Below are 27,960 nucleotides of genomic sequence, written 5' to 3' on the forward strand. Positions count from 1 at the left end.
AATAAAATAGCGCTATAACTTTCTTATTAAGTAAAACATTGAATTCGTTTAAAGTTCCTACTATTCTGTAGATAAGGGGCTAAAATTTATATTAGTAAAGTTTTTCGATATCACCAATCATTGGCCCAGGGGGTGTAAAAAATGTGGTTTGGAAGACAAAAAATATCATACCTCCCGTTATAGGCACAGCATGGAATCGATTTAAAGTGGTCATTAGTCCTCTAAAAATTGTCTAAAGCAATTTTTTTTTAACCAATCCTTACGGCAAGGGATGATAAAAATGTTACTGTAATTGTAAAAAGATGCTAAACATGTGAAACTTTTTTTCACATGCAACCATTGTCGTATTCAGTAAATTGAAGTTTTTCTTAACTTTAAGGTGGAAATTTTTTTTATTTCCTACTTTGCAGCGATGAAATCTACTTCCGCCTTCCGGCATGCCGAAAGGTGAACGTATGACACATGATTTACATTTAAAATTTTACAAGAAAAGCGATCGTAAAACCCGTTTTTCTGTTAATGCTTTCCTTATCGAGTTATAAGCATTTAAAATTGCAATGACGGAAAAATGATGTTAACAATAAAACTAGGAAAGACGCGCTGAATGAACAATTGTATTGTATTTTACATTCATAATACATAAAATAACGAACTTTAAACAGTACTATAATGTTGATAACTGATAATTGAAAGGGATTTTTTTAACAGATTTTATTACTGTACTATAAACAGAATAAAAATTCGTTATATTGATATCTGTATTAAAAAAAAAAAAAAACTCTTGGGCAATATAGCCGACGTTTTATTAAATTAATTTCTTTTTAATATTTTCTTAATTTGGTTTAACATTGCTAGAAATAGATACCGCAGACAAAAAACATCAACACTCCAATTTGTTTTTTCTATCTCCGGGACCACAGTTAGGTATTACTTCAGAGGAGAAATGAATGAAAATTTTGCAACATGTGAAAATGCCATGCTTGACCTGTATTCGAATCCGGGACCTCCGGATGAAAGGCTGAGACCGTACCACTCGCGTCACGGAGGCCGGCGTTCCAACTTGAAGCATCATAACGAACCAAGCTTCTAACATTTTTTTCCTTCCCCTGCGTCGAATACATTACATAACCTCAGCAAGTGCTTTACCTCAAACCCTTCCAGACTAAAACCAAGTTCCACCCGTGATGGAGAGACCCAGCCGGGACTACGGTCTTTTGTTTACCCACGACACACACATAGACATACATATATATATATATATATACATATATATATATATATATATATACATATATATATATGTGTGTGTGTGTGTGTGTGTGTGTACTATATTGTATGGATACAACTTAACAGTTATTTTCATCTTCGTTGTACTTGAACAAAAATTTTGTAGATCATTGGACTATAGAAAGATTTCGCACGGATTTCACCTATTGCGAAAGAAATGAGGTCGTACTGAAATTTTTAGGTCGTTAATTAAGGAGTAGAATTAATGATTTTTCATGGGTTTTGACCTGAAAAATCGAATAAAATAGGTCCCAGCGAAACTAAAGAATAACTCAACCAATCTTCATCAAATTTTCACATGCATAACTTCAGATACATTACTACAGCATATCTAAAGTTCAATGGAATTGATCAAGTAGTTTTGGAAATTTTTGAGCCACAAAACTTTATGAATATATATATATAGAAACGTACGTAAAGAAAATTATTTTTCATCACTTACAACCATCATGTGACAAGTAATAATACCATACCTTTCTTTGGAATTTCTGTAAAAAAAAAAAATTCAAAATATCTAGTTATATATATCTGAAATTCGATATTCAAATTTAATTATAGAAGACTAACATTAAGTTCACAAGCTGATAAATTGAAGTATCGAATTCTATTAGTTCATACAGCGTTTAACGTAGATAGAATCAAACTTTATTCATATCACGTGTTCATTTGGTCGGTTGTATTAACTTAATGCTGCTTTTATCTGCTCGTAATTTAAAGCTGTCATTCACAAAGGTATTACATATCTACATACTCTAACGGCTGATAATGAAACTAACTAATCTAAAATTGTGTTAATTGATTTCCATATGTATGTGTATATATATATATATATATATATATATATATATATATTTATCAGTACAAATATATATACAGAGTAATTCAGAAAGAAAGGGAAATAATTTGGGAACTGATTCTAGTGCTTTAAATAAGGAAAAACGTTCATACATACAACATATGTCCGATAACGATATTTTATTGAGTTACGGCTAGCGAATAATTTCGCCCGAATTCCAGTTCTACCGGTGAAATAAAATTATACTGAAATTTTTATGGTGTTAAGTCGGTGAACTTGATGATTTCTTATGTTTTTTCCCGAAAAATCAAGTAAAACCGGTTCCAGAACTGGTATCTCCCGTATTTTACATGATATTCAAAAAACAGTAAACTTCGGGGACAAAAAGCATTTTTTTAGGTTTAAAGTATAATAACTTCGTTAAACAATTGATGAATCCGTAAATTGTATTATTAAAACTTCTGGAAAAATTAATATAATACAGAAATTAAAAATCTTTTCAAAATCCACTTTTATTATTAAAAACAAAACATAAAACAATATAAAAAATCTGATTTGGACACCACATGACTTCCTGGTAACCCTATTAAATTACATATACACATTTTTTGCTGCACATCATTTAAACTTATTTCCTTTGAAAGTGAGATATGATCCTCCAATTCTTTAATAAAAAAATTGTAGTGGACACCACATGCATAAAACTTTTTGGTGGTGTCCTTATCAGCATTTTAAATTAGTTAATATATTAATTTTGTTTCACATCGCTCAAGTAGTTATGTGGTGTAAGTGTGAATGTGTCAAATCCGTAATCATGGACACATCGGTTCGAATTCGACTTCATATACATTTATTTTTTTAACATTTTTTTATTTTAAATTAAATATATTGATTTATTATTAATTATTAACCTCTGTAAAAATTTTTCAATTAAATTGAAAGGACATAAAGTTTTATTTCACCGATAAATTCTGATTAAAAAATTTTTTTTACATTTAAATTTAAAAAAAAAAAAATTAAAAAAACGGAGCTGAAGTCTGAATCGAACGGATGTGCCTTCTTGTAAGATCTAAATATTTAATTAATTAAAATTTTATTTCGTTATAATTCTGGAACCAATGAAAATAAGTACCACTTATATATTGTTGAAAAGCTCTCAATGAGGGCTATTACTGCAGTTAATAAAAAATCAAAAATCCAAATTTGTTTTGGATTTTGAGCTTTTTGGACACATTTGGCCCAGTCAACTGCAATCAAAAGGGAAGGTGAACAACTAGATGTTACAACAGGTCTAAATCCAAAATTTCAACATCCTACGGCTAATCGTTTTTGACTTATGCGAGATACATTCGTACGTACGTACAGACACCACGCCAAAACTAATCAAAATGGATTCAGGGATGATCAAATTGGATATTTCCGTTGAAATCTGAAAACCGAAATTTTTAGCGATCCTTTTCGTAGGAAGTAAAAACAGCTAATACATTAACCACTATCCGCTTCTTATTATCTACTGTAAATTATGTTTACAGTCACAGGTTAATAATTATTAATGAATCCATAAATATACTTAAATTTAAAAAAAATGGTAAAAAAATATGTATGTATATGAAGTCGGATTCGAACCCATGTGCCTTCCCCTTGTAAGATCCAAACATATATTAGTTAATTAGAAAATATGGTAATATTAATAAAAAATATAATTAATAATTCACACAAAAAATGCAGCTAATATTTGATGGTATGTGAATGAATGCTTGGAATAAGCTGTACAAACTGACGTATTTTTTTTATCATTGTACTCATTTTCATTTACTTAAATATTCTAAAATAGCATTACTTAAAGTTGTTTTCTTTTGTAGCTATTAAAATTACAGTTAACATTTTGTTTCACATCTATAATAGGTTAGTTTTTATAAACATATTTGCTGTACACAGTGATCATTAATGTAAAATTAAATTATTAATATTTTATTTTACATTGTCTATTTTAAATGAAATGAATTTTTACAATTATGTTTATATTTGTGCAATATGTGTATCTTAAGGAATATTTATACATGTTCTATTTTCGTAGACCAGTTATTTTTTATGGTCAGTTTAAAAAAATAAACTGATAAGATTTGTTTTTTAAGATGACATGTTATTTAAGACAACATGAATCTTTCACATTATTTTAGATAACATGATAGATTTATCATCTTTCATGTTTAAAAAGGACCAGTAAGTTATATATAAAACAATAAATAATCAAACATACATGTGGACACACATGAAATAAAAGTGAATTATATTCTAACTGTTGCAAATACTAAAAATATTATTTTTAAATTTATTTTCATGTATCTGAATAGTTCAGAAAAATATATTAAATCTAATTACAAAATAGGAAAAAACATGGATGATTAACAATAATTGGTAAATGTATATATGGTGACAAAGTACACCTATCTACATTAATGATGACGATGAAATGAATTTCTGACAAAATATTGTATTCATCTAGGTAGAAAGGTTTTTGTTTTTTAAGCTTTTTTCATATATAGAAAAAAGACAATATAACATATGTTTTTTACTTATTTGTCTGAAGTAAAAGTACTGTGGTCGTGAAAAATTTTGGTTTTCAGATTTCAAAGAAATATCCATTTTGACCCCTATGAACCCAATTTTTGACTAATTTTGGCATGACATCTGCACGTGTGTAAGTATCTCGCGTAACTCAAAAACGATTAGCTGTAGGATGTTGAAATTTTGGAATTAGGACTTTTGTAATGTCTAGTAGTACACCTCTCCTTTTGATTGCAGTCAACTGGACCAAAAATGTCCAAAAAAGACCAAAATCAAAAAAAAATTGGATTTTGGACTTTTTCATAACTGCAGTAATAAGCCCTCATTGAGAAGTTTTAAATAATATCATAACTGGTACTTATTTTAATTGGTTCCAGAGTTATAGCCAAATAAAATTTTAATTAATGAAATATTTGGATATTACAAGGGGAAGGCATATCAGTTAAAATCCAACTTCATCTCCTTTTTTTAACTCTTTTTTTTAATTTAAATATATTGATATATTAATCTCTGATTGTAAAAAAAAATTTACAATAAATAATAATTCAATAATAACAATAAAAAAAACATTAAAATTCTTAATGAAATAAAATCTTATGTACTTTTCATTTAAAAAAAAAAATGTGTAAATGTAATTTAATAGGCGTACAAGGAAGTCAAGTTGTGTTCACATCAGATTTTTAAATAAATTATTACATATAAATTTTATTTTATTTTTTTATTTTCCTAACGTGTACATTGCAATATTTTCAACTAATGAACAAAAAGCAACCCCCCTCCCCACAGCCTAATGAGATGAGGATAATATGTACGACATATAAATGAGGTGTAATCTTGTTCAGACTCAGGTCAATCTTTCCTGAGACATGTGGTTAATCGAACCCCTGCCATCAAAGAACAACAGTATCCACTGACTAATATTCAGATTTATATAAAAGTAACAAACTTTTACTAGGATTTGAACCTCAGGACTTATAAAATCAGCTATTAAACAACTGATTTGAAATGACAAGTTAACCACTAGAGACCAGCCTGACAATTTAAAATTTGATTTATACGTATGACCAAAATACAAAAATTTATTTACCCAAATAGGTTATTAAATTTTAAACAATTTATTCAAGAAAATCAAATATCATATTGTATAAATTTATCCCCGTTAAAGGTAATATTTGATTAAAATGCACAAATATTTATATAATGCTTATGTATTTTCTCAGAGTCAACCATCAAGTAGACAGTCAGCAAGATGAGTATAGCGCCACTGGAACTGTAATTGAAAGAGATGTCCAGTCATCATTACCTAGTCTAGTGCATGATTCACGAAATAATACAGGTAATGACAACAAAATTCCTAATTGTTCTAAATAATATTTATAATGTTTAACATTTTTAACAAAAAATAATAATAGAAATAAATAAAAATTAGATGTGATTGATCTTTTACTTATTTATAGAATTAATAATTTAGTATTCATGCTTTTTCTGTGAATAGGAAAACATATTCGTACAAATGTTCATTAATAGATATGGATTTATTCACATTCAGCTCCATTATTTCTTCCTCTTTGATGATTTTTGTATAACCTCTGTATAACTCATGAAGATTTATGGCAGTTTGTATGATGTAGCATTAAAAAATCCACTGACTTCAGCATATTAGTAACATAGTACCATGAATTATATTCAGGTTAGATCTAATGGGAACTATAAACACCATGTATTAAAAAATGTTTAATTTTGATATAGAATACATCTTACCTTTCAGGCCGGCAGTAGACCCCTCCAACCAGAAAATCTAGTATTACGTTTTCATGTAAAGATTGAAATTGCAATATCTTCTAAACTACAAAAAATCTACAGTTATACAAAGTATCATTTGACAAATGAAGGAATGAAGGTTATAAATTGCACAACAAGCTTATAAATTCACATACTATTACATCACCTGCTACAGGAGAGAGGGGGAAAAGTAAGTTCATTTTGTGCCATTCGATGCGCACTAAATTAGTATATCTCTGAACTTTGATGTGATAGAATGTTGAATGAAGTGTTGTAGAATGTCTCATCAAAATCTATGCAGTACATTCTAATAACAATAATATTGTTAAAAGATCTAGACAATTGTAATTACAGTTGATAGAATTATCTGTTTAGATGAAATGTTGCAGTGTATGGGATTAAATGTGTTCAAAAGTAACACATGTGCCTACAGGAGAGTGAAATAGATCATGCCAAATCCAAAAAGCATAAAATGACAGTGCCAAATGTCAGACAGTTTACCCAACAATGTCTAAAAGACAAGGTGTTATCAGTTGAGTGTCGTGCAGTGCAAATGATACCACCAACCCTCAAACGAGTACATGCTGCTGTTGATATTGTGTTTGTATGGAAATGGACAATGGAGATAACATAAAGGACTTCAAAAATAATGCAGTGAAGGCTATGAAAGTAAATACTATAGTCGAGTTGGAAAAGGAAGTACCCTTGACGTTCTAAGTGTATTGACCGATTTCATTATGGATCATATCCCAATGGAAGAATTCAATACTCCAATCAATTTAATAAAATGTAGAAAAGCAGCTGGATTAGACAACATATATCCCGAGTTTATTAAACACATCGGTCCAAACACGAAATGATGGCTTTTAAATCTTTATAATGATATCCTGCGAAGGGGTAAGTTACCAGAACTTTTCAAGAAAAGTAAAGTAATTGCCCTTTTCTAAGCCTGGGAAGGACATCGCTCAACCTGAAAGCTACAGACCAATAGCACTTATAAGCGTATGTTTCAAGATCTTAGAAAGAATACTATTTGTGTATCTAACACTCATTGTCAGTAATGGTATACCAGTGGAGCAGGCTGGTTTTATGCCAGGAAGAAGTTGCTGCAATCAGGTCCTTTCGCTTACTTCCTATATAGAGAAAGGATTTCAACAAAGGCTTAAAACATCTGCTGTGTTTATTGATTTAAGTTCAACGTATGATACAGTCTGGAAAGAAGGACTACTACTCCAGGTATATGAGCTTGTTCTTTCCAAATCGTTCCTTAATTTACTGAATGAGATGATAAGAGATGGACTTTTCCAAGTTCAGCTCACAGAAAGCCACGCATTTTCTACAGCCTTCAAAATCGCCTACCACAAGGATCCGTATTGGCACCTCTATTGTTTAATGTTTGTATCTCAGATATACTACTTACTACATCTTGAAAATTGATGTGTGCAGACGATATTGCCATCTGTACCCAAAGCTCGAACTTAGCCCAAACTGAGACTTTATTGACAGAAGACCTTGGTGTAATCAGTAAATTTTTAAAAAATGGAGACTCCAGCTGAATCCAAATAAAACTGAATACACAGCGTTCCATCTTAACAACAGGGAAGCTCAACGAACTTTTGCCATTAAGTATGAAGGAATCGCACTGAAACATAACCCACACCCAAAATACCTCGGTGTTACACTTGACAGAACACTTAACTTTAAACAACACCTTGAAAAATTATCAGGTAAAGTTAAAACTAGAGCCAGCCTGATTCAGAAGCTGGCCAATTCGTCTTGGGGAGCTACTGCCAAAACTCTAAGAATCAGTGCACTAGCCCTCATACATTCAACCACAGAATATTATGCTCCTATTTGGATTAATAGCTGCCACATCAAGCTTGTCGACACACATCTGAACCAGGCTATACGAACCATAACTGGAATCATTAGAACAACTCCATTCCAGTGGCTGCCATTGCTGAGTAATATCGCACTCCCCCAAACTAGATAACTGGCAGCACTCGAATCACAGTTGGAAAAATGTAATACTAACTCATTTCTACCTATTCATGATGATATAGATTTTCTCAAGCAGCACTGGAGACTGAAGTCCAGACATCCACCTATAGCAGCCGCCAATTGGGTCAACGACCTCAACACAAAGGTTCACTGGACATCACTATGGTAAAGTCAGAATATCACTAACTCCAACCTTGTGACAGATCCAACTCTGAGGGTACCAGGATTTACTCTTCCCAGAAGACAGTGGTGTAACATCAACAGGATTTGCACAAATCATGGTATCTGTAATAAGAGCCTGACCCAATGGGGAGCTGTGGAAAGCCCATGCTGTGATCATGTGGAGCTGAACAGCAAATGATTGCCAAGCTGTCCTTGGATTGTCCAAACACATCTTTTGGAGACTTGCTACAAGACATCCATGATCTTATCCTCAAAGCTCTGGAATGGCTGATCCACTGCAACCTGTGTTTGTGATAAGAAGGTGCAATAGACATAATATCAGTAATGATATTGTTGACATAATATTGTTAAGTTATTGTAAAAATTGTGATGTTTGTAAGTTCATTTGAATATATATATATATATTTATTATTTCAAATCAAAAGTATATATATATATGTATATATATATTATTGTTAAGTCAATTTATTTTTTAATATTAATTGTTGAAAAGAAGTATATTTTTCTTATAGAAAAGTTTGAAAATTTACTTTTTAATATGCCTGTAGTTGTTATACTATTTTATGAATGTTTTAGTTATGTAAAGATACAAATTATTCTCTATTATATTTGATATTTTTATTATTTTCATTCTTTTTAGGTGACTGGAACAAAAGAACAATGGCTGATGATGATGGTACTAGTTCCAGTAGCTCACATACATGTTCTTGTAGTGAATCATCTTGCATGTATGCAGAACCAACACATGTTCAACATACCCATAGTCATAATTAATTGTCAAATTATGACAATTAACTGCTCTGTAGATCTCCTTTTTGCCATAAATTTTTTATTTATGTAAGTATTGATTTATTTTTAATTTTTCTGTTTATTTTTTTTTTTTATTCAAGTGTTGTTTCAAATGATAAAAAAATGCTTACCCATCCAAAATTTCTTTATGTTTTCATCTAATGAGACTCTTTTTTTGTCATTCAGTTAGAAGTGTGAATAATATGTCAAACTCTTCCCTAAAATGTTTGTGTTTGGCTGACACTTCTTTTCAAGAGAACAATATGATTTTTCAACGTTTTTGAAAAATGATTTAAAGAAAATGTCCTGGTTGAGGTTGTTATTATAGAATTAATAGTTATAATAATAGTCATATAATTGTTTCTGTGATCAATACCGCAGAGAGAGAGAGAGAGAGAGAGAAAAGAACAACCATCCATCAGAAGTCCCCAATATATCAAGTAATCTTCTTCAAGATGTCAATACAAACATATAAGTATATTTATTGTTATTGATATTGTTTGGCTGAGTAGGAAATGGGAACTAATAAATAATATGGATTCATTGGAATCCAGAGGTAGAAATTAATATAAAAGTAATCAAAGTAAAGCAAATGTATAAAATTCAACAGAATGTAAGTTAATTAGAGGTGTTAAATATAGACGTAGAAGAATGCAATACACCAAAAACTGTAGAATGTAGTTGTCTAGAAAGTAAAATTGCTAAAAATAAAAAATTAAAATTACAAATGTTGACTAAGTAAGAAATTATTAAAAATAGTACTGGTACAAGTGCAAGAGTTTTCATGCAGTAAAAACATCTGCTGGTATCAAACATACATTTAAAAATAAAAAATTAGAGAAAATAGCAATTGAAGGCATAAAAATAGATCACCTTTATCAACTATTAAAATAGAGTTCAAAAAGTAATATTTCAAAGGAAAATCATCGATTGATTTTATATGCAATATCAGAAGTAAGAATATGAACTTGAATAAGTTCATCTCACTTGACTTTGATTTTGAACAGACTGAGCATGTTTATACTGTGAAAAGATTTTTTCTACAGTTGCTGACCAATGAACAAATACATTGTTGTTAGATTTGCACTTTTGGATTAATTAGATAACAATGAAATATTTTTGAAAAATGTCACAATAGCTGATGGAAAATATGGGTCTACAGTTATAATGAGAATCAAAGTACAATCATCACAATAGTGAAAAAATCATTACCGTGACAAAAAAACAATATCTAAGACTATTTATAATCAAGATTATGTCTTCAACTTAAAGGATGTCATTCATCAGAAGTTAATCCTGCTAGATTAGTCAAAGTTTTATTTGAAAATATTGTAGAGAGATAATAAGAAAAATATGGTAGAAGTATATATTGCCAGCACTCATGTATGCTGCACCATAACAATCCTGCACAAGTGTTTTCTTGTAAAAGCATCAATTATTGTTCTCAAACCCTTACTCATCTAAATTAGTTCCTGCAATACTTTTCTTGTTAAAAAAATTTTAATTAGTCATAAAAAGCTTCTGTTTTCAAACAATGTAAGAAATAAGATACAGTTGGTTATGAGATCACAGGAGCACTATAATAATGAAGCAGTACTTTGAAGGAGATAAACCAAAATTATGTATTATATTTAAATTACTAAATTAAATTTTGTTAAGCTAAGTTCAGTTTCTTTATGGGTAGCCCTTGTATTAATTATTTATATATTATTATTAATTATTTTCATTTATTTTACAGCTGATATTCATGGTGCTCAAAATTAAAAAATGATTGATTTATTTTGTGGTAAATATAAATTATTAATGGTGAAGAAACTCACCAGAAGTGAGTTATTAGAATCGCATTAAACTTATAAATAGAATTCCAGTTTACTATTTAAAAATAAATAAAAATTTCCCTGAAGTAAGTATTCAGTGTATCTTAAAACACTATTTTTAGTATTATTGTAGTTAAATAATTAAGCTTTATTGCTTCATAATAATGTAAAATGTGAATTATAATATTTTTTGAAAAAATTAAATTGCATTCTATCACTGCAATTATGTATACTGTAAAACGTTTTTGTTAATTTATTATTTTTTGTAAATAATATAGTGTTTAAAATTATTGTTTTATGTAGGCCTAATGTATGATTAATAATAATTAAGTTTTGTTTTTTAAATTTTATTGCCTCATTAAATTTTGATCCTGTTGAAATAAATTGGAGATCGATAGTAAGCATTATGGCAATGAAATTATAGATACTGTAAATCAGACTGAACATACTAATAAGAATATTTTATAGATAATGTAAGTTTGTCAAAGGGAGACGTAAACCAGCACAACAGATTCTTGAGAGAATGCAAATTAATATTGTTTTTCAAGGCTACTTTAGTTAAAGCCTATTGTAAGTTTTTTAACTTGAAAAATTTCCGCAGAGCTGAAAATGCTGTTTGAATGTAATTTGATAAAATTGGTAGACCCAAACATAAAAAACTTATTACAAAGGAAATTGAGTTGATGAATAACAGGTGAGGAAAAATTAAATGTTACAAACCTAATATTAATTTTACAATTGTTTTTCACAACTTTTCATACAAATATTAAAATGTAAACTTCATTTAAATACAGGTGTTACTGACATAAAAACTTAAAAATTACCTATGAACTGTTATGTTAAATAACAATATGTTTAAAACATATAGATTCTACACTAAGTGACATTTCCAAACCCCCACTCAAACAAATGGACCAGGTTTTACCTGTAGTTAATACATTTTTTCACCAACCTTCTTCAGCAATTAAGCTGTTTAACTTAAAAATAAAATTCAAATTAAATTAAAAAAATAAAGTATAATTTTATACTTTATAAGAGCTTAGCAGTTACTTCACTACTCCAAGTCCATCAATTTCTTTGCATATCCATCTTATTCCAGTTTTTCTTTGAAGGATTAGTTGCAACAATTTATACCCTTTAACTGTTTTATGTCACAGCAAAAATATTTTAAGTTTTCTTATATTTGACATGAACTTCAGAAGTTCTAACAATTATTTCAGATGCTTCTGAATTCTTCCACAATAACTTGAATATTCAGTGCTATTGTCATACTTAAAAGGCTCTAATTTCTCTATAAATTTCCATGCAACAAGAAATCGGAAAATACATAATAATTTATATATCCCCTTCTAAGTGAGGTAATATTTATAAAGCATTGTTTTTCAAGAGGCAGGGTTCATTAATTCATTCATTTATATTATTTATTCTTTTCTTCCTTAAAGCTATAACAAGTCAGGCATCTAAGGTACAGAAGTATTAGGTCGCAGTTCTTTTCTTTTAGAGACTACATGCATGTACAGTTTCTGTAATGAATAGAATGGAGGTATCATAATTAAACTGAATGTCAGTGTAAGTTTCAGTAAATCTTCATACTGATGTATACCAATATATTCAGAGTAATAAAAGTATAATGGGAAATTACTACTCGCTTTCACAGCTAAGCCTGGAATAAGATGTTTACTTAATGTTTCTTCTGTTTTGCCTGCAACCATTTCATTATGGTACTTCAAAAGAAATTCAAATTAATTAAATATTATTTAACAATCTTTGATTTTATAACTGCACTTGCTAATAAAAAGTGTTTAAGGTACACATTTCACAAACGTCACTAAAGGTGCATATATTTAATATTCATCAAATAAATATAAATTTTTCAAACCCAAATTCTTTATCTTATTTAAATATATTCTTTCTAATTTATACAATTACAATTTTTTTTCTGATTTTTTTGTTTCTGTATTAAATGGATAAAACCGTACTATTTAAAAATATTTCTCCAGTACTTAAATGTATATCTTGATCATTTCACAGATGTATTTCTTAAATCTAATGTAACTGTTTTTAATAAACAGGTTTTTCTAAAACATATATCTTTTCATATGTAGCAGTTTTCCTTATCATTATAAGACTGTTTTTATTACCATTTTAAATTTCTATATTAATAAACACGAGTACACAAAAAACATAAACATTTTTTACTGATTATTAATTATATTTTAAAAATTAAATATCTTTGTACACTTTTTAATTTGCATTATTCACCTAGTTAACAAAATATCTGTTTGTGCTTGACTTTTTTTATAAATTTCAGATGTATGAATATCCATGAACTTATCTGTAAAGAAAGGTTTTCTCAGATCAAGGGTTTTAACTTTATGTTACATATTTGTATTTATTTTACAGAAAATGATTTTAATCATTTTGTATTTATTCAGTTACAGAAAATGAATTATTAATAATAAAATTTCAACCATTAGACAAATTATTATAGGATTTCATTGTATGTTGTGCGTTTACTCATGAACATACTCTTACGGTCATATAATTTGGGCTACGTTTACTATTAAACTTATTTTGAATGTAAATTCATACAAAAACTGCAAATAATGGCTGATTTTGATCATTCATTTATTCTTACTACACATAATGACTACACATAATGCGGGGTAATTCTAGAAATTGGTGAATGCTTGCAATTGTCAAGAGTTGATTCATGGTTTTGGATGTGCAGTAATATTTTGAGTTTTTTAGATCAACTTTGACTTAAATGCCCAATGTGAGTGGCAGTCTCATATTAGTCACTTAAATTTAGCTATAAATGTAGTCCATATTCTCCGACCATAATAACATTTTTATTAGGAAGTTGTTTGAACAAAGCTTATTGCTAAAATATAAGAAATCTGTAATCACAAGTCAGATTAATTTTAAGATTTTAAAAATGATTGTCAAAAATAAATAATTTTTAGCATTAAAAACATTATAAAGGAATTTCTACAATCTTAAAATATGAGGTATAATAATTTAATTCTAGAATGTATTTGTAAAAAGTCATACATTTTAACTATAAATTAGTGGTTACCATTACCTCTGAAGTACCCCCTTGTATACACACTGGTTTAAACAGTTTCCATTACTGGAACTTTTTTCTTGCTATTCTTTTGTGTTCATGTTTCACATAATTTTTTCAGAACACTCCCAATATGCCATTTTCAACAACTTCAGCAATTTCATTAGCAGTTTATGGAAAATAATTTACATTAATGTGATCTTGTAAATTTCAACTACTCACTTTTACATCAAAATTTATGTACAGATCTTTACTTTTTTTGCAATAGCCGGCCAAAAAATGTCAACTTAAGATCTACACAGACATTAGTTGAAAATGAGTGAGTACTCACATGATTCCAACCAAATCATCAAACTATATTAAAGAAAGCAGTTGTCATGGTAATTAAACTATCGCTCTCAAATAGAGTATTAAGAAGCTGTATATTTTAATCATTTGTTTATTATCTTCTATTTAGATTTCTTAAAATTGCTGCCATGAACCTGTTTTATTTAAAAATGTTAATCCTTTTTACTTGTATTTAATATTACTAATCCAGCCTTTCTACTGATACATTAGTTAGCAAAGTTTATTTGTATTATATTTTTTTTATAATCTAAACATAGTATCTTACTACTCTGTTTATAAACATATTACATTGTTTATAATATTCTGTTATATACAGTATATTCCATGAAACTGATTACAGTATCAATAAACACTACAAAATTGTGTAATTAAATAGAATTTCCTCAATTGAAAAGCACCTTTAGATCCTTTTTGCAGATCATTATTTAAAACTGGAGAACTGAAAAAAAGCCAGTCACGTGATTGTTGGCAAAAAATAATATTAATGATAAATAAAATTTGAAACGTCTCCATGATTTCCTGAAAACTAGGTTAAAGAAATGCTATAACATTAAGACCCCATGTTTGTTATCACCAATTCATATTACTAGTTACTGTTTCCTGCCTAGGATGTGAGATAAATTTTCTAAAATGTTTGTTTAGATTCTAATGATGTAGGTAAACAAATATATAGTAATAACATATACATGTTTAAAAATTACCTTTATTTTGTTTTTTATAGAATCATAGATTATAGATTATTATTTTAAGTTATTATTCAGCTGACAGATTGATAAGATATAATACCAAAATAGTAAAATAATGTGGAAAATTTGTACTGTTATAAATAGCATGATTAATAGCTTATAATTTTTTTTTTTAAATTTGTATGCTGTATGATTTTTTGTACATAAGGAGGACACATATTAGAATTATTGTAAGGAAATCAAAAATTTTTACTTACTTGGTAATTATAAAGACATTTAAACTAACCTGTGTATCACACCTGAGGTGAAATATAGCTTATAATATTGATGTATACTTTACATATGTTACAAAATAACAACAAAATTGAAGTAATATTACAAATCTATAAATAAAAATGAAAATAAACAATATAGAAATGTAACATGTTAGAAAAGTTCTTATAGTTTAAGGTACAAGGTATGGATACACTGTTTTCACAGTGTAAATGCATTTGTATTCAGTGAGATATAGTGAAATAAAATAAGTAAAAATATTTTATGTCTAAAGATCATTGCAATAAATGTTTCTTGTTGATCGTATTTTTATGCAGATCATCCTTTTTTCATATTTTATATTCATATCAAAACATTTAAAATGTGTACAAAGCCAAATTAAATTTATTGGAATGATGACTTTTGACATGTAAATAAAGAGGAATGGAATGAAAAATTTTCATCAAAATGAGATTACTTTTACCTAATTTATCCTAGATTATTCTTGTTCTCTTATTCATATGTAAATAAGTATATTACATATATAAATTATATTATTAAGCATCCTATGGTATGCTATAATGTAAAGGAAAATATTTAAGCTTTCTAATGTAAATACTCTGTAAATAATTTTGAACCTAATATTTGTCTTTGATCTGTATATTCTATAAATAATATTATCGATATTAATAAATTTTTAGTTCCTTAACAAACTGTACATTATAGTATTAATATATCTTGATCTTACTATATTTCAACAAGAGACTTATTTATTTTACTGTAAACCCAATATCAATCTTATAATAATAATTACTATTTTTTAGCATTTTTTTTTATGATTTGTAAAACATTTAAAGAAATGAAAAAATTGTATATATTTTATTTAACAGAGAGATTTTTGTATTAAAATTTTTTACATTATGTTATAAAATTGAAAACCAATTTGTGCATAATAAACTACAGAACTTGTGTCATTAATGATTCCTGATAAATCCAAATGATTATTTATTAAAATTAATAAAATAAAGAAAGACTACCAAGTATATTTTGAAACATTAGCAGCATAATTGTGGCATATCTAGAAACCTGTGAACTCTCTTAACTAAATATACGTAATTGAATACTGTTTTCAGTATTTATAAGGGATCATTACACTTATATATTTGTATGTAATAAATCAGTATCAAGAGGTTTTTCCTTCTGTTGATTAATTTGAAGAGATTATCAATTTTTAGATTTCATGCTGTAATTAAACAGGTATTCAATTAATGACATGGCAATGACTTCATATAATTTTTTTTTATTGTAAGATAAATACAGACTAATTTCTACTAATGTTAACTAAATACCAACTGTTATGTGATACTGTTGATGGCGGAAACTAAATAACATTTGCCATTGGCTAGGTAATTTAGAATAAAAGATCTTAGGTGAATTGTGTGTAGAAGTATAAATACTGTAAATAAATATTTTCCTCTAATCAGTACATAATAATAATTATGTAGATCACATCAAGATAAATTAAAAATACAAAAAAAAGTTAAAAATAGATGTGAAATATTTAAGAACAAAAATAAAACATTTAAATAAAATCCACATTAAATATTTGAATACAAACGAAAAATTTCTGCACAATTTTACTAGCTATAATGCTAGTTACTTTTTAATAATTATTATTCCTTCTTCATACTAGATACCTCTCAAATAATAACCTAAATTCAATTCTTTAGTCTTGAACAACTATTTTCATACATTATGTAATCAGTGTTTTCTTTCATTTTTTTAATTTTATGAATGTTAACATCTTCACCATTATAATATTTATAAAATCATAAAATATGTTTAAAAAAAAAATACGCTTAAAAGTTTCATTGACATAAATGCAATATAATGTTTGACATATATTAATTAATTGTTCTAAATAGCAACCAAACTGAATTAAGAAAAAAAAATATTTGAACTAAGGCAAAATCTAAAAAGATGTATGTATTTAAAATCAAAAAACTGATTGTTGAGTTTTTTTTTGGAGGAGGGTACAAAGTACTGTCAGTGTATCAGTATAATCAAATTAGTAATAAACCTAAGAATATTTTATTTCTATACATATATGACTTTGTATCATATGCTAAAAATGTATTTAATTCATTAAAGTACATGATGATGAATGAAAGTAGATTATGTTTAAAAATAATTTAGTATAAAATATATTTCAGGAAATATATAAAAAAAGGTATATGGAAATAATCAGTCATCAATCTCAAACATTAAAACATTTTCAGTATTTTACTATAATGGTTTTTCTACATCTGGAAACCAGCAGCAAGGTTGTTTGACATGAGTTCTATGAAAATATTCTTTTACCATTAAATGTAACGTTAATTATACTAGCAAATGATAAACCATATCATTAAATATTTATTATTGTATAATGAAAAATTAAAGATTCTACTTCATTTAGTTTAATAATAATTAGCATATTCACAGTGAATGATGTACTTATGTACACTACTGTTTTCTGTTAGGAAGGGATTGCTGATTGAAATTTTACACTCTCTGTAATGCATCATGATAATTTTGGACAGCAACTATTCTATGCAACGTAAATTATATTACAGACTCAGCATATGCTAGCATTCTTATACGGGTGCACAGAGTACTGTTTATGAATTTACATTCTGCTTTTTATTTATTGAGATTTTTTACTTTTAATGTGTATTATTGTTACATATTTTATAATTACACAATAATATTATATTTTTATTAAATTTTCATTGTCATTTATAGAGTATCTTAATGGTAGAATAATGTTAAATCTCTCTTATAACTATGTATATTAAAACCAGATTATGTGAAATTGATGCAAATATCAATAAATGCAGAACTGATATATAACTTGCTGCAGTTCTATCTAATATAACATACTACAGGTTACTATTATATTAACTGCTTTATACTTTCAAAGTTTGTACAATATTTATTTTTTTATTATTATGGAAAGGTTTTTTTTTATATGTATTAGATTGATTTAAAAATTGAAAGCATAAATTACAAGTTGCTATGTAAAGTTGCATTTGTAAAGTTCTTTATTATATTATTTTCATTTTTTTAATACAGAAAATTATTTTTATTTAATTAATTTAAAAAAAGAGATTTTCAGCACTTCCTGGAAGATTGGCAAAAATAATATATAGGGAATGCGTTATTATATAAATCTTAACGAAAATGAAAACCATTCTAATATTCTCTTCCATGTAGAAAAATGAACATGATGTTTTGTGGTTTATAATGATCAGTTTTGTATGTAATGTGTATTATGTACAAAACTTTTATTGCATTATTTCAGTTTTTAGCGTAGCTTACTAGTCAAATCAGTTTTATTGGAAACTCCTTACTGTTTTTAGTTGTGTTAGTTAACAAGTTTTTCTTTTCCATTTTTCTCTTTTTGTATGAATGTACATGTTTGGAGTAATAGTTAAATGTAATTTTAGTATTTATTATATTTTAGCATTAATCATTGTTACTAGTTTTATCCTAAGTATACTTACATTTTGTATAATTGGTCTGTTAAGTAGCTATTTATGTAATTAGTATTATTACTCTATAACCTATTTTTTATATGTTGAATTTAGTTGTACTTGGTTTCTTTTTTAATTTTTTTTTAGGAATCAAAAATATTCTTTAAAACTGTAACACTTCTGGTTGTTTTTTAGAATATTTTAACAAACTTTAGAAGTGTAATTTTTAAGTTAACTCTACCAAGTTACCTTGAGATACATTTTCAATTTAGATTTTCTTCAAGAACTTATAATATACTTTTATGTATATATCTTTTATTTCATTTACATTCACATTCAGTTGAAAATTCTAAATGAGTTCCACTACATATTTCCTTATGTTCCATGTTTATTACCAAGAAATCTTAATCTCTTTTGACTTTTTTCCAACTTTTTTATGTCATTTCTCTATAGAGTTTGTTTACTGTTTGGTTTAGGCATACATATTTGGAGTTTTCCCTCAGTTATGTTCATATTACTATTATTATTATTATTATTTTTAGTGTTAAGTTTATTATTTTATTTCCATAGATGAAAAATTGATTTCAAGTTCATTTCATTTTGCCTAGTTTAGTGATTGTGAGACTGTTGATAGTAATGTGTTGCATCTGTTTAATGTCATAACATAATTAATTACATTATTCTATTAATATTATTATTATTTTCTATCAAATGAAATTTCCAATATAAAAACTATAACTATTTTTAAGTAATTACTGTGTTATATTTGCAGGTTTTAGATTATATTCTTATTTTTAATTAAAAAAAACTTTAAACAAGTCAACAACTTATGAATTGTAAACAAAATAAAATAAATAAACTCTATGGAAATTGTAACAAATGATATTCTCCTCTAAATGGGGGTTAAACTATTGAATTTTAATTATTAAAATGATGGAATTTTCCTTTAAACTGTATATTACATGGCCAGTGATGTTTAATAGTAATAAATCTCTTGTAAGGTGCAAAAAGTAGTTTTTTTACATTAAAAAATATCAAAGCTGTATTAATGCAAAAAGGAAAACTTTTGATAATTTTATTGTTTCATTGCAAATTTTTGAAGTCAATGTCTTTAAAGGTTAGCAAGTTGTTGGCAATTGTTTTTAATTTGTTGCCACTTCTAAAAGTTAAACCTAATGATGAATTTTTATTTTTTATTTTTTTAGTTTATTTTAAGAATTTGTTTTATGTTTTATTTAACTTCAATCATAGTAAGCTAATCTTTAAAAAATATAAATTCATATTAACTTTGAAGTTAAATTTTCTTCTGAATTAATTAAAAATTTTATTAAGAGAAAATTAGTTTATAATCGTATTCTGTCTGTTACAGAAGAAAATGAAATTTAATGTGCAGCAATATATTTGAAATAAGAAAAATTTCACATAATTGCTTATAAAATTTCTTATAATTGTTTTTGTTTCTTAATCAGTTATTTAATTACTATTTTATCTGCTTCACTCCAGCAACTAAAGGCTGATGCCCAGTCACAGCTATCCATCCCCTTTTTTATGATGAAAAATATCTTTTTTTAATGCTGCAGGAATATGAATTTTTTTTAACCTAAGTTTTCTGAATTTTTTAAGTTTTTTAACTAATTTTCTTGAATTTTGCATGAAAATATTTTGAATATCAGAGTAAAATTATTCAATATGTATAAATAACGATGACAAAGTATTACTTAACATGATGATGACAAAAAATTGAAGACTATCTCCAAATCATCTGTATGTAAAATGGCATTTTTTTTCATTAATAATAATATTTCCTTAAGTTTTCTTAAAAATTTACAAAGAATTCATCAGAGGAACTTTTTCAAAAAATAGAATCATCAAAGGTAGCAGCCAGTTTGGTGTTAGTTATGACTGAACAAATGTAAAATAGCTTATGTGAAAAATTGAGAGAACCATACCCTTTTTTGAAATCAGCCAAAAAACTATACTCGTAGAGTTAAATTAATTTTCTGATACAAAATTATTAAAGGAAAATCTATAATTTATTTATTATACGTTTATCATTAAGAAATGTAATTAATTAATAAGAACTAACTTAAAAGATAAAATACTTTTTTTTTTTAAGAAAACTACTTAAATAATACTATAAAGTGCATGCATGTGTGTTTAAATCATATTAATGTAATTGATACTCATGATTATTAAATGTGTTGTTAAGTTTCGTGACATTCATAAGTACTCTGCTTCTTTACTGTTAGAAACAAATTTTATAAATGTAAACTATTTACATTAATTTAGTTAACTAATAGTATTTATAGTTATCTATATATGTTAATAATAATATAATTGGAATTATAAAATAGTCTTTTTATTGTAAAGAAACAAATATAAAAAGTGTATATAAAAAAATTAATGTAAAAAAATTAAAAAAGAAATCATCTTGTAAAAGTAGATGTTTAAATTGTATATTGCTAAATTGCATTAATTTGTATTTTGTAAATAATAAATCTTCGAGTGATATTATTTCTGGATAATAGAATCTAAAAACTAAGAATTAGTGTTTTTGTACATTTTATAAAGAGAAAAATTTTATTTCTATTGTTATGTATAAAAACTAAGTCTTCAATGATGTAAATAATGTGTACCATAATTTTATAAAATGAATATTATGGATTTATGCTGTTTTTCTTTTATTGTAATATACACAAAATTTACCTAATAAACCATTCTTTATTTCTCGTATGAAATTATTTACAAACAGCTAAAGTATAAGCATCTATAGAAATATATCTCATGGATTTGAAACTGTGTTTGTGATTCATTGTTACAAACTCTGATTAGTTACGTTTGCTATTAATTTCTTTGTTTACATCAACTCTTACAATTCTGTCATAAAGGTAAGCTTTACTCAGGTAAAATGTGAATCAGTTCTTTATATCTTACAATAACAATTTGTGGTTTATAGAAAAGTTAAACAATTTTTACGTAATTGCTAAGGTATTAATGTATTACTGGTACTAATATTAATGTGATACTGGAAAAAGTAAAATAATTTTATTTATATACTGACACATTTGAGAAGTATAGTAGTCTAGTACATTAATAAAATGTCATTTTAAAACAGCAACATAATGCACAGTATGGTGATTATGTTACATGAGAGAAGGAGGCTCCAAGAGTATGCCATTGTGCTTGTTGACTGGGAGGGGGGGTTTGACTGCTTGTGACAAGCTGGATACAGCTTGTTTCTAGCTCAGAACAGAAGGGGGCAGCTTTCTGAATTTATCTTCTTTCATGGGGGAAGGATAGTCCATGAGAGTGGGGGTGCTATGCAATAATACACAATAACAAAAGGAAGAATAAATATTTATTAAAAAAAATTTATTTTGTAACAATAATTTGCAAGGATAAAATGCAAATTGTCTAAATACAGCTTCAACTAATTTCTCCTTGTTAGCTAAAATCCATGGTCAGTGAATGCTTAACATAGCTAACTCAACCTGCTTTCACCAACGGTGCTTCTTGACCATGTTTTAATTTGATGAAGGGAGCTAAATGAATGCTTGACAGTACTTGTTATGCAGGGCTGTGAAATCAATATTAGCAGAGCCTTTCTAATAGTCGGAAAAATGATTTGCTCTTTTATAAAACCTCAATTAAATCTAGTGCTTCCCGTACCTCATTCCACATTTTGAACCACAATTCCGTTTCTCCTTCTCTCTTTTTCTGTTTAGCCTTCAGAACCATTGTAAGGTATTATTTCAGATAATGATACGTATGACTGTAAATGAAATCTAGTCTTGTACAGTGTCAGGTCGACCATTCCTAAGATTTATGGTTAGTTGAAACCCAGCCACCAAAAGATTCATGGTCTAGTATTCAAATCCGTATAAAACTACCTTACTAGAATTTGAACCTTAGAACTCTCAACTTCGAAATCAGCTAATTTGCGATGACGAGTTCACCACTAAACCACCCCAGTGGGTTCCTCTTTCTCCTTCAATGCCTTCTAAATTGAAGGCATTACAGGAGAATAGTACTCTGATAAACTTGACTGAAAATTTGCTTGGTTCTTTGGCTAATACTGAACAAACTTTATACACAAATAGGTTTTATACTAGCCCAACATTAGTTGAAGAGTTGGAGAATGTAAAGAGAGGTTTAGTTGGATACTAGTGTAGATTTGCTATAAAACCAAATACATTGCAGCATGAACAGTAAGTCTTCTACAGAAAGGGTAATATTCTCACTTTACAGTGGAAAGATAAAAAATGTTGTTTTTTTATGAGTTCCACTAAGCATAGTGCTAAAATCATAACATATAATGGCAATATTTGTAACAAATATATATTCTGAATATGACCGAAATCGGACCACAAATAATTTTTTTTTGTAATATCTCAACCCCACCATCATGTAGGAAGTCATGTTTTGCAAAAATATCTCGTTTCTTGTAACAAATGTTTATTCTAAATATGAACGAAATCGGAACACAAATAATTTTTTTTTTTAATATCTCGACCATGATCTAGGAAGTCCATGTTTTGCAAAAATATCTCGCTTCTTGTAACAAATATATATTCTGAATGTGAATGAAATCGGGCCATAAACAAATCACGCATAAGAATAAATTTTCAATAACATGAAATTTTGAATCTGAAGCTATGACTTTATGTTACATATCACCGTCAAAGCTTGTCAAATCCATTCTGAGATACCGTCCTAAAACTATTTTTTATACGTTAGTGCGTTTAATTTAACAGGTGTTTTAAAATATTTTTTATTTTCCACTTTTCAGTCTTGTTAAGTTTATAGTTTACAGCTTCGCTAGCGCTCAGGTTTGAGCGTATTTAGCGAAAGATCAGATCGGATCGGTACGTTTTACGTCGGGTGAGTGCAATCAAAACGTAGGGCTAAACGAATTAATTTCCGGATAACCAAGATCCAGTCGATCAAGTGTGTACCAGATTCGTTAAACAGTTAGCGTTCGACCTACCGATACCTACGCCGTTTGAAACGTAAAAATCGAACGAGCGGTTGCCGAGATATTACGGTGGTACCCCATCGCACCTCCTCCCTAATTCCCGAACGGCGTCCCGGGGGCACTTGAAAATATTATCAACTGACGGGAACCACTGGGAGCGGATGGGGTTGAGAAAATTTATCAGAGCGCTAGGAGCGACCGTTTTCGAAATTTGTGATTTTCTTCCAAAAATTCTGATGCTGTTAAAAAGTACTAAATTTTTCCAAAACTTCAATATATATATATATATATATATATATATATATTAATATAACAAGAATACACCTGACCACCAAGAGACACGTACTAACGAATCGGGATTTTTTCATGAAAAATGAAATATATATTAGTATACTACGACCATCTTGTGACGTTTTACAAATATATATATGTGATTGTGTGTGTGTGTGAATTAATTTTTTTTCTCTAATTATTATAGTCCCACTGTTAGTATGTGACGGCACACCTACCATACAATATTTATACTCGTATATATATTTGAATATCTGTGTGTGTGTGTGAATAAAAATTTAGACGTACCTCGAGGATGTTTCTGGTCGACGTGGCGTTTGTAACGGAAAGCGCGACCCGCCACTCCAGGACCCCGACGGGGCTCGTGCACCAGGAGGCGGCGTGTGCGCATGTGTTCGCGTGCGTGCGTTGACGGAGTGGCACGGAGATGTTTAGCGTTCGACTGAAGAATCGACCGACCGTCGCGGACGTACCTCGAGGATGACCCTGGTCGTCGTGGCGTTTGCACCGGGAGGCAACGATTGCGAAATTTTTTTTAAGATTCCCACCACTCTGTCAACCAATCAGAGTGTGCGATGCGGGGGCACCCTCATCCATTCTGTTAAAGAAAAAACCGTTACATTTTACGCGCAAAAACTACCACACCCAATAAATGCATTTTGTGTTAAACACTCTCCTCACCGTTCGCGAATATAATTCGACAACAGATGGTGAATCTGACGTCGGATTAGAAATAATGAAGATGGACAACTGAATATAAAAATAGGAAAAGATTATGGAGGCAGAAGAATTCTGTTATTTGGGAAGTAGAATTACTGAAGATGGACGAAGCAGGAGCCATATAAAATGCCGAATAGCACTGGCGAAACGAGCTTTAATCAGAAATGACAGTTAGAGTCATTTTAGAATCTGTTGTTGTCAGGTCAAAGTGCATCAGAAATGTAAAAGGCCTCACTCGCTGCCGAATGCGGATCAGAGCAGAGAGAAGGGTATGTTTTTATTAGAGGCTTACTAACTTTGTAAATGTGCTACTTGATTTTTAAGTAAATCAAGACGACTTTAAGTAAATTGAACTGTAGAACAAAACTGACGTTGTTGCAGTCAACACTTGTTTTGTTAGCAGGAGGATAGCATTTTTGGAGTTTAGAGACACGATCAAAAATAATTTGAGAGCATCGTCTAATTGAAGTTAGATATAGGGAGAATTTTTGTATGAAATCTTCGGTGTTAGCAAAGGCCGGACTTAATGTATCCCATTTAATAATAAATATTATGTCTGGAAATTAATTTATAACAAAATTCATTTTATATTTAGCAATTTTCACTGATATTAATTAACAAATTAATATCTTATTCTGTCTTAGAGAACATAATATTACCAAATATTTTTTGTTAACTGAAAAAAAATAAATATCGGTGAAAAAAACAAAAGTTCATTTCTGTAAATTACTATTAAAAAAAAACTTCTGTTAATTTTGGACTACATCGGCAATTCTGATGACGTAATTTGTTTTTATAAAATAATATTTTAATACAGGTAAAGGCAAAAAAAAAAATGTTTTTAAATTAGTCGCTTCTTTTTATTTTAAATTTATATTTATATTTTAAAGTGATTATTTATTCAAAATTACTAAGAAGTTATGTCTGAGGGATTCATTAGAACGATTAAACAACTGTAATACTATAGACGAATCAGAAACACAGAAACGTAATTAACTTGTTTTTCAATTCTATTGTTTATTGTTTTAACTGTGCACGGATTACGATACGTCATGAGGGAGCGCTTGAGTCTCTAGCGACTACAGAACTCCGATATGATTGACCAATCAGAGACACAGAACAGTCAGTAATTTAGTTGTTTTTGAATCTAACGTCATACGCAGTAAAAGACCGTCGTATACTTTCAGTTGCGTCGTATCCGTCCGTGAATGTGTGCATGTCGATCGTGTGGAACTGAACAATCTTCTATAAACCACACAATTTAGGACATTATTTTAAGTGAGGAACATTTATTTTATTGTATGCAACATAGATTTATCTTTTTTTATATATCGGTTTTAAATTAAATATTTCTTTCTTAATTTACAGTTTAATGAAAATTAAAATTTAACGTGGTTTCTTAAAGCACGTTGTTACAATTTACTTGTTGAACTTTTTTACATGTAATTTTGTTTCTTAATTTAATATCTAATTTTAATTTTGATCTATTTTTTAATTTAATATCTATTATAGATAAATAATAATCTTACATTTTACAAAATTTGTTTTATTAAAAAAAAAAAAAACAGGGGTGATGCAACCTTTTTTTGAAATGGATATATCAATATGACTAAATTTTTATAAACTTAATTACTGTAGAATTTTATGTAGGAACTAAAATGAATTTTATTCAAAAAAATGCTATAAAATGTATTAAAATTTTCAATAATTTTATAGGAATTGCCTAATTTTTATATTGCATCTGGATACATTATTTGGATAAATAGTAAATGTAATTTATCAGTACAGAATAGACATGTTTTATCTTGCGCTTTGTTACCTTTGTTTACTGAAAATAAGTACAATGAATATCTCCCAGGAACTATCAAATTTTATAGTTTGATGTATCGAATACTTTAATTATTTATTATTGCTGAAACAGGAAATATTTTTTAGAAACTGTATTAAGAGAATAGTTTGTATTTTGAATTAGGAAAAAATAATGTGCACTTTTATATCATATTTAAAATATACTTATTCCTTTTTAGTTTTTTTAGATCATAATAATTGTGTTATCTCCCCACCAGAACAATCAGAATCTTCTTTCATACAAAATCATTGAACCAAATCTTCTTGCACATCCACACATTTTCACATCTACTTGTTTAATTTCTTTTTTCTGTAATTCTCTAGAATTACAGAAAGAATTACTATTTCTAGAATTTAATTCTAGGAATAAAAGCCAATTATTACTTCTACAAATATTTTCCATTATTGAATATATATTCTTCATTTATTTCTCAAGAGTTTATAATAATAAGAAATTATCTTTTATTTATTAAAATTAATTTAAAATTTATTTTTGTTTCCTATGTTTCTAAATTTTTCCTGGACGTCAGTTGTAGTTAACTGCATTCATTTCTGGGTCTCTCGATTGTAACCTGATAAAGAAATCTTTTGTAAAGCTGTTTTATTGTGTAATCAACCAATCCTGTTTCAAATTTTTGCCTGAATTTATTTTTATATTTTAGTTCACTAATAAAATATCAACAGAATATTCTAATCCAAATAAAACTTGTTCTAATCCATTTTTAATATTTTCATTTGATCCATTACCATGTTTAGTGAATTGCCAACTGGCACACAAATTTCTGAATACTGTTAATACAATCAAAAAAGTTTAATCATATTTTTTAATTATTTTCAAGCAGGTGCAAATTTTTTATTTTTCTGATTATACAGGAGACTAGGTAGAAAGAAAAATAAGGGCATAATTTTTTTAATTACTCATTTTTCTTCTAAATGAATTTTAGTCTACGTTTTAATATATTTTTTATGTAATTCTTAACTTTGTTAGGTTAGGTACTTTGGTGGTTAAGGCACTGATGTCCTACACCTCCCTTG

The 27,960-nt window shown here is 27.9% G+C and overlaps 1 long non-coding RNA gene across 1 annotated transcript in view; it reads left to right on the forward strand.

The window, feature by feature from the left end:
• The window catches only part of LOC142322196 (uncharacterized), a 36,428-nt gene extending 26,980 nt beyond the window's left edge, over window positions 1-9,448 (forward strand). Inside the window, exons 4-5 of the long non-coding RNA XR_012755798.1 lie at window positions 5,872-5,987; window positions 9,258-9,448. This is a non-coding gene — a long non-coding RNA (uncharacterized LOC142322196). The remainder of the gene's footprint in view (window positions 1-5,871; window positions 5,988-9,257) is intronic.
• Window positions 9,449-27,960: the final 18,512 nt, after the last annotated feature.

Source organism: Lycorma delicatula, chromosome 3, assembly GCF_047948215.1.
Source record: "Lycorma delicatula isolate Av1 chromosome 3, ASM4794821v1, whole genome shotgun sequence".
Taxonomy (NCBI): domain Eukaryota; kingdom Metazoa; phylum Arthropoda; class Insecta; order Hemiptera; family Fulgoridae; genus Lycorma; species Lycorma delicatula.